This window comes from Muntiacus reevesi, chromosome 10 (genome assembly GCF_963930625.1).
Source record: "Muntiacus reevesi chromosome 10, mMunRee1.1, whole genome shotgun sequence".
NCBI lineage: Eukaryota > Metazoa > Chordata > Mammalia > Artiodactyla > Cervidae > Muntiacus > Muntiacus reevesi.
In genome coordinates this window covers 10,857,141-10,866,688 of record NC_089258.1, presented here as the reverse complement: position 1 = coordinate 10,866,688, position 9,548 = coordinate 10,857,141, and positions in this window count along the sequence as shown.

Below are 9,548 nucleotides of genomic sequence, written 5' to 3'. Positions count from 1 at the left end.
GAATTCTTAATAATTAATGTAGCTACTCCTTCACCCTCAAGGTAGTACAACATGGGAGAAGATTTATAAAACGAGTAACTTTACAGTGGAGACTCTGACAAACATCACTGCAAGCCAGATGACCAGAGGTGGCATCAACTCTGACAGGTCACACAAATAGCATGTACTCTTCAAATGATGTGAAGAATGGCCCATAGCTCTGTGACCTTCTTGCCGAAAGCACATTACTCCACAATGAAAAACTCAGACAAATCCCAACTGAGGAAGAGTCTATATAATAACTGACCTCAAAACTGTCAAAATCAACAAAAACCAAGAATGCCCAAGAAAAGATCATAATCAAGAGAAGTCTAAGGAGACTTGACTACTAAATGTTATGTGTGGTCCTGGATGGTATCCTGGGGCAGAAAAGAACATGAGGGAAACACTGGGGCAATCTGAAAAAAGAATGGACTTTAGTTAATAATAATATACTAATATTGATCCCTTAGTTGTGACAAGTATATTATGCAGATGTAGGATGCTAGGGAGTATTGGGTGATGGATATACAGTGATTCTCTGTATTTAGATAATTCTCTGTATTTAGATAGATATCACTATCTTCACAATTATTCTGTAAACTTAACACTGCTCTAAAATAACAATTTATTTTTAAAAGAATAGATTTGAAACTGAGAGACTGAAACTTGATAAGTGTATGACATATTAACGTCTTTCAGAGAGTATTCAACCCTGAAAGAAGCACTGAACTACAGAAGAGACAAAATGCTTTGGTCCACTAACCTCAGCCAGCCTCTATCCTCAGCCGTTGCAATAAAGGCACAAAGGCACATGTGTGAAATGTACAGATGACCAGGGATGAAGCAGGCACCTGAGCCATCAGCATGTACTCCAACATACCGAGGCTGATCTAGCTATCTTCATGGCTGAATGTCCAACCCGCCCATCATGGGGGCCAATAATGAGCTCTTAATATTGGCATGAGGCAGAATGGCCATTTGGTGTCAAGTTATCAACTACATTGAACCTCTTTCACCTTCCAATCCTGCTTCCTTTTCTTCTTATCCGTAAGCATTCATCCCAGGAGTACTGCTTAATAAACATCTGACATGCTGATCTCCAATCCAAGGAAACCAACCTGTGACAAATGTCTGCTCAGTGTCAAGATCTATGCTGGGTGAGTTGCATTTGTCATTTCTGCTATTTTTTCACAACATCCTGTGAGATATTTTCAATGGTGCCTACCTTTAAGAGTTGAGGCAGAAAGTCTCAGAGGTTAATGAACTTGTCCAGGGCTCCATCACTCTTAGGTTCAGAGCTACTTCAAAGGTCATGTCTAGAAAGGCTATCATGGTAGCTATACCTGTTGTAAGATAAAGAAAAGGACACTAATGATCATTTCCTCCAATAGACCAGACATTTTGCTAGACCCTTGTGCCTGCAAATCATTCGGTTTCACTAACCCAATTAAAGTAGAGAGGGTTATCCCCATTTTAAACATCAATAAAGCCAAGGATAAGGGACTTTGGCTAGATGAGCAGCAAAGTTGGTTGTGGAATCCATTCCTGTCTGAATTCAAAGGCAGCACACTCTCCTCCAGGTCAAACTGCTTACTCTAAGATCAAGAGCCACCCAGAGAGAGCCTGAGAGATTGGAGATCCTGAGACACATATTTACCTAGAAACCACACAAACTATGCTGTATTCATTGACTTATTGATCAAAAAGGTGGGTATCTTCTTTCTCAGTGAGTTTCACAGATTTTCCAAAGGGGTCTCCAACAGCCTCCTAGACCCTGCAGTAACTTATAATAAGTGTTGTTGTTGTTTAGTCATTAAGTCATATCTGACTCTTATCAATCCTATGGACTGTAGCCCACCAGGTTCTCCTCTGTCTGTGGGATTTTCCAGGCAAGAATACTGGAGTGGGTTTCTGTGCCCTCCTCCAGGGGATCTTCTCTATCCAGGGATCAAACTCACGACTCCAGCATCTCCTGCATTGATAGGCCAATTCTTACCACTGAGCCACCAGGGAAGCTCTAATAAAAACAGTGCTTACATAATTTTTGATCCAAAGCATGATATGTAAGAGTATCATGGGACAATAAGAGAAAACCAGATGGCCATGAGTAAATGGAGAAAAATGCTCCCCCTACTATTGGAAAAAAATGTTCTTTGTTTCTTACATATACTCTTAGTTCACAAATTAGTGCCTCAAACTAAATCACACCGTAAGTTGGGTTTTAGGAGAGAGTGCTTCACTGAATGGCCCCGGCTTTAATGCACTAAGTTTTCCCCTGAAAATTCAACCACAATCCTGGCCTCTTAATCACATAGCCGCTTGAGTTCCACTCTGATATAAACACTGCACATTTCCGATTTGTGGAATTGTTTTCCTTTAATTAAATGAAGGGGGGAGGTGTAGATATTTCCAACTCTCCGCACAAATTACTACCCAGTAGAAACAGAATCATGTATTGTAAGTAGTACTCATTCTATTTATTGTGCCGTCTATTGATGTGTGTTGGACTTGTTCTATTTTGGAGGCACTGCCATGGTAACTGAGCTCCTGACAAAGGCCTGTGTCAGAGCCAAACTTGTACATGCAGAACTTCAGATAAGTGATGAAATAAAGAATCAACCTCAGCAGGCTCAAAAATAACAGTTTGGAGAATCATGTTTTGCTCCTGAGTGTTTTCATCCACAAAGTTGGGAAGTTCTGACAGGCAGATCATGGGATTTACTGGACATCAAACTGGATCTGAGCAAAAGGGTGAAAGGAAGCCTATTTTCACAGTCTCTTAGCACCCCGTGTCAACTTCTTTGGCTCTGCCTTTGGGTCAGGCTCACAGATTTAGGCAAAAAGTACAAGCTGGTGTTCAGCCTTTACAGAACTAGGGTGGCTTTAGAAGATTGGCCTTGACTCCATGGCCCTGAGATGTGGCCCGGAATCTGCCCTTAGATAGCTCAGGGGCTTCCCCAAACCAGGATTCTGTTGCCACTTCTATACATGGAAGCCCTTGGAAGGCATGGGTGCCCTAATATCAGGTTCCCCCTGAAGCTGGGGCAGGGAGGAGATGGGGAGGAGTCTGCCGATTCTCCCTCCTCTGTAGAACCAGGAGATCTCAGTGTTCCTGTGGTGAGTGGGCACCTAAACCATGCTGACTCTACAGCCCAGGTCTGCAGGGACCAAGGACACGAGAAGGAAGCCCATATAAACAAAACTCCTTTCCCTGGAGGATTTCCCTTTGGATTTGGCATAGAAATAACAGTCTCTCAATACTTCCATTCAATTTCTTACTCTGAAAATCATAAGCAGTGACCAGGTCAAGCTCTTCCTTCCCTATCTCTACCCCATCCTCCTTCTTTTTCCTAGATCCCCTCAGCCTATCAGTTCAGGCTTGGTTTAGCTCCTGGGTTGGATCCAGGAGTAGAAGGGAGCTCACATGCTCAAGATTGGCTATGGACCAGTCCATAGAACTCAACCTGGGGTTCAACAGCAGTGGGAGAATTGCCTTTCCTTTTCCACTAGTTTTAGCCACTGCTCATGGCTTCATGAGCTAACTTATTCAGGTTTGAATTCAATCCAGAAGCAAGATGACCACCATTTATCTGAAACCTGCTCAGAAGAACTAAAAGTAGATGCCTCACAAGTCTCTGTCTGGGAAACCATGAGCCCCAGAGGGAAGGTTAATGGGAATGGTACCATCAGTATATATTTCCTGACCCCAGCAAGAAGAAACCAGGGCACAGACAAGCAGAAGGGGTAAAATGGAGGGGTTTTCCTGTTTATTAGAGAAACAGATTCTCACTTGGCTGAAATAAAATTTGTAAGATTATCTAGGAATCCCCACTTCTCACATTAGCCATCAGTTCCTATCCCCGACATTTGAGAGGTGACTGTAAACTTAGTACAGAAAGGTAAGCTTAGTGCCCCATCCCGTTAGTACTGCAACAAAACACTGGTGCCCCACCTCCTGATCCTTGGGGTCCCCCTACCCACTCAAGCATTTCAGTCCTTGGTGCTCCCATTGGCCCTCCCCTATCCCCAAGCTTCAACCAGAAGGCTTGACTCTCTTGAGGGTTTCTGTGACTAAGGGGTCTTTGGGTCAGAAATAACAGATGTGGGCCTGGATTGACCCAGCTCTCCTCAACTTTCTCACCCTCTGAGTTTTCTTTTATTGATGATGGGAATCCCACATTTCTCTCTGATCCTACTTCTTATTTCTCTCCCCCCAAATTTCCCCCTCCCATAAACAACAGAAACAACTGCTTTCTCACTCAACAGTCTTCTCTCTTGGGATCCTGGGTATTTCCATTTTGGGGAGTCAGTTATCATGCCTTCCTCCCTTATTTAATCCATTCTTCCCACAGTCTGTCAAACACTTCCCTTGGTATGGGGGAGGGGAGAGCAGAGTTGGGGACCGTGGAGGCATTGAGACAACAAGTGTAGAAATCTTTTTAGATTAAAAAGCAAACTGACTAAGATGTTCACTGATGGTAATCTTATGATTTTTCTACAGGGTAGAGTTCACAATTTGGATTTAAAAAAACAGTGCTGATTATCCACATCTGGGGTGAATATGTGTACAGGTGAGGGAGGTCACGGAGGAAGTAGGGAACGGGAGAAATTCTTAATAAACCACAGGAAGAAGACCAACATGGGGCTTTGTATTTTTAGGGGTGACAGAACACTTCCGGCCTGTTAGGACTTGAGATGTTAATTATAGGACCTGTGGATGTCAGCAGAGAGCTTTTAAAAGAATAACTTAAGTGCCTAAAATCCCCCCAAGAATACAGAGCCCGTTTTTAGAAATGGCCGTCAAAGACAACAAAAGCCAAATGCGCAAATGCCTTCTACGCAAGGTGGTGCTGGGCAACCAGCTCGCTTTCCAGCCTCCCCCCACGCTGTTGCTAGGAAACCGAAGGGCTATACTTCCATCATCTCCATACTTGCTGCGAGATTGAGTAATTGGTCTCTGGATGTGCGTGTACTGCTTCCCAAAATATCTTTTAAAAGACGTGAGAGAGATGCGGTGCTAGTAGGTAGGATGGTGGAGGGCGGACTGTGTCCCCAGAGGGCAGCGGATTCCAAAAGCCAGGACTGCAACAGAGGGGGAGGAGGGGAGGACCCACGTTGGGGACGGAAGTGGGCAGCTGTTTACAGCTTCCCCAGATTCTTTCTTATCTTCAGTTTTCTTATTTGAGACTGATCTCCTAAGCAGAATCTGGAAATTGGTAGCGACAACTAAAATCTGGAGAGTAATGTGGTTTACTTTTTGTTCTTATTATTGACACAGCAAGGCTAGGAGAAATACTTTATTTTGTATGCACTTAAAATATAAATGCACATCCTTTGCAGTGCTGGATTATAGTTGTTGAACCTCATTTGGTGGGGCAGGGAGCGGGTGTTAGAAATAGGCAGGCTGTGGACATATGCACATGCACACATGCACCCAGGCCACTGTGATGAAAATGCCTCCTTCAGTTGCAGGGAGTCAAAGAAATAGGACATCAGGGCACACAGCTGAGGATGTCTGGAAGTTGGGAAACAAAGTAATGAGACTTAGCACTGCTCCTAACAGCTGCAAGACTGTTCATTACCTTTCTGTGCCTCAATTTCATCATCTGTGACCCTACATGGTTGAGATAGTCCATCCCCAGTGTACATTTCACATATTTATTTACATCTAGTTCCATCTTCTCCCCAGAGCCAAGGGACAAGGACATATCATTGCTTTGTGAAGGTTTTCAATCTTTCCTATTAATTATGTGAATGATTTCTGCATTTTGTATTTTTCAAATTTCTGCATTTTGTATTTTTCAAATAATATTGATTCAAATTACTTGTTGCTGGAAGTCTTGAAGAGTAGATTTGCAAACAAAGTAAGTGACATTTAAATTGTATTGTTTTCCTTTTTGTTACACTTTTCATACACTTAACTTGTTCAAAAATTCACTTTTAATAGCATCACTTTTTTTTTAAAAACCAAGGGAGGAGGATGGAAGGAGGTAGGGGGTTCAGGATATATTGACATTACATCCTGATCTTATAAATGAGATTTTAGAATCTGGGGAGTTTTCCTTACAGTCACTGGCTGGATGATTAAGTGCTATAAAATCCTATCAGGAATTAGGAAGTTCACTTTCTAGTTCTGACTCTTACCTTTCCTACTTTCAACTCCTGGAACCATGACCAGACCCTTCTCTGAAAACGGGGGGAAGGCCCATGCGCCAATCCTCAGAGGAATGTTAGGAAACAAAATTGCCACAATATATGTAAATGAACTTTGGAAGTAGAAAGAGTGCACAGAATGTTCTGCATTCTTTTCACTGGGTGCCTGAGAAATTTATTCATTTATTCAGCAGGCATTTTCTGAGATGATGCTACCACCAGGCCCTCATTAGGTATTGATTCACATGGCACATATCCATGGTCAATGTCATCCCAGCAGTTTCGGGGAGAGGGACCCTCAATTACTATGGATGACTGAATTCTCAACAACCACACCCCCTGGGTACTAGACCTTCTCGCAGGCTGAACCTTTGCCCAGTGTGGAAACTGCTCTTAAATCACTCTCATGAGTGTCTGTCGTACTGTGTTCTCAAACACTCCCAGTGACACAAACCTCAGACATTTTACTTCCTGTGTTAATGAGTGCTAGTGCCTGATCACTATACAAGCAGATGTTCCTGAGCCAAAACAAATAAAATTACGCCTATCTTTAGGTTAGCAAATATCCCCCACCCTTGGCTGAGCAGGCAAATAAGCAATGCTTTCCACCTTTTTTTTTTTCTCATTAGAGACAATAAAGCTAGTTGTATCTGGGGACATCCAGACCCCCTCATTTTCCTTGTTTTTGAGACCATCTTGGAAGGTTTTGGATGGGCCTCTATTATGAGGGCTGTGAGGAGTTTTAGCTGTCTTGACATTACCAGTTAAGTTGGGAGGAGGAGCCACACCTCACTTTTAATCTTTCTGATCTCCTTAGAAGTTGCTTTCTCCTTGTGCCAAGAGTGAGTTGAAACCTCGAGAACAAGGGAGGGAAAATGGCACTTGTGGGCTGGGCATTAGCTTTATCAGGCAGAGCTGAGTTCCTTCTCCTTTTGTCTTGGGTATTTGGCAAACATTCCAGAGTTTTCTGTAGGGGGGGGATGTGGGAGGAAGAGCACAAGGGAGTCATAAAAGGGTGCCAAGTAATAATGAATGAGTTATTCTGTGCACTCCCAGGAGATCTGAGCCCATGGGAGGCAGATGTCAGTTCAGCACCAGGAAGTGCTTGCTTAGGAAACTTTGTAAAATGCAAATGGCCTGGGGGGAGAGGGGTAGGCTGGAGCAGGGCAGGGCAGGAGGAGGTGTTCAAATAAATTCCCTTTCACTGGGACTGGTCCCCCTGGCAAGGCTGTCCATGGGACTGCCCTCTGCGCCCCCTCCAACCTTGTGAATCTGTGAGGCTATAGGAGCTCCAGGAAAGACATTCTGATCCATAGTCACCCCTCTACCCTAAATCCAGAAAGGTCTTCTTTGTCCCAAACTAAGAAAGTATGATACAACTTTTCAAAGTGCTTTTTTAAAGTCCATACTAGAAAAGTCCCCAGGTCTGGCTGAATTGAGCAAAAATAACTATCATCCCTGGGGCTGGGGGGCTTATAATTTGCATGATTAAGGAAATGCTGGCCTCTCACCTGTAATGGTCTCATGCTAGTATTTCATAGCAATATAGCAGAACTTGAGCTCCAGTGTATCCAGACAGCTCCGTTTTCATGGTCACAGGCTGAGTCCAAGTCTTGTGTTTGCCCTGCCTATTATGGTAAGCTAGCAGCTGGGTGCTCTTCATCAGAACCCATGGTTGGAGAGCCACCATCTTCTTCTGCCATTATGGGGAGCTGGAGCCCAGCCTTTCAGTTGATCAGGACTGATTGATTGATTGCTTTCAATACAGGGCCATAATGGGTCTCCACAGAGCTTTGCAGGAAGAGAGAATATGTAATTTACTACTTAACTCCTTGGACACTGATGATCTGCTTTTCAAATCTATCAAGTGTTCTGTCTAGCATTCGTGACAGTTCTAGGCCCTTCTCGGTCTGACCCATTCTCTGTTGGAGTCAAGTCCTCGGATGTTTCTATTTGAATGGTTGAAATTCTGATGCTGAGTCTTATCATCCTCTAGAACAGTAATTCTCCACAGTAGCTACACATTAGAAATAACTAGAGAATTTACACAAACACACACACATAAAAACCAATGTCTTGTCCAACTTGTCCAACTCAGACTAATAGCAACTAATTCTTTCAGGGTGAGGCTTTGGCTTCTATATTTTTCAAAGTTCTTTAAGTGATTCTGATCTACAACAAGAACTGCTGTTGCCAGGAAAATAGGGCTATGTGAAAAGAACCCTCACCTAAATGAAGGAAGAAAGTGTTGAGATTTCCAGGAAGATGGAGCACAAAACAAGTACAGAAAGCTTCTGTCTTGTTCACATACATATGCTTGGTAAAATATAACCAAATGGAAAAAGAAACAGAAAAATCTCCACAAGCCACAGGAAACTAAAAGCCAAATTGAAGCCTGTCACTCAATTTGAGAGTAGATAGTCATCATACCTTGTGGATCAAGTGTCAGGAGGTGGTGGCCCTCGAGATGGCTATAGTGTGTTGGAGGACGACTGTCCTAGAGGCAGAGTTCTCATTTCTGGCATCAGAATCACTGGATTGTGATGGAAGGTAAATGGGAAGCCCTTCTTGTATTTCCTGGGTGTCGATGAATCTTGAGATCTAAAGGATACCCTAGGAAGGGGGGGTACACCCAGTAATTGCTGAGACTGGTTTGCTCCTGCAGGATGTGGACTTGAGTCACATCTTGAGCCTGATCTAAAGGAAATGAAGTAGTGGCATTTCCCACACTTAGGCTGGTATCTACAAATCCATACGTACCCGCTATAGAAGAAGAGGTTGTAGTTGTTGGTAGGCAGGTTGTTATAGCATCTGTGTGACTTTAGGACTTTGCCGGGTGGCTCAGCAGTAAAGAATCAGCTTGCAATGTGGGAGATGCAGGTCTGATACACAGGTTTGATCACTGGGTCGGAAAGATCCCCTGGAGAAGGAAATGGCAACCCACTCCAGTATTCTTGCATGGAAAATCCCAGGGAAAGAGAAGCCTAGCAGGCTACAGTCCATGAGTCATGGAAGAGTCAAACACAGCTGAGTTACTAAACAACAATACAATATGATGTGTGTATACAAATGCAACCTATATATTAATACTAAAAGTGATTAAATATCATGATCTATCTAATGAAAAATAGATGTCCTATAGATGAATAAGTGATGCCATGTGAGAAGAGATTGAAGTAGTTAATTGGTATTTAAAATGCTATTATCAATACCAGGCTGTTTGCTAATAAGGATAAGGGACGTGGCAGATTTTTGTATGTACGTGAAGTGACTGATTCCAAAGACTGAGGATTTATTCTAAGTGGTGCACAAGTGTCGTTGTTCCTACATGAGGGAGGCAGAATCTGGCAGAGCCCAGGTCTCTAATGCCAGGA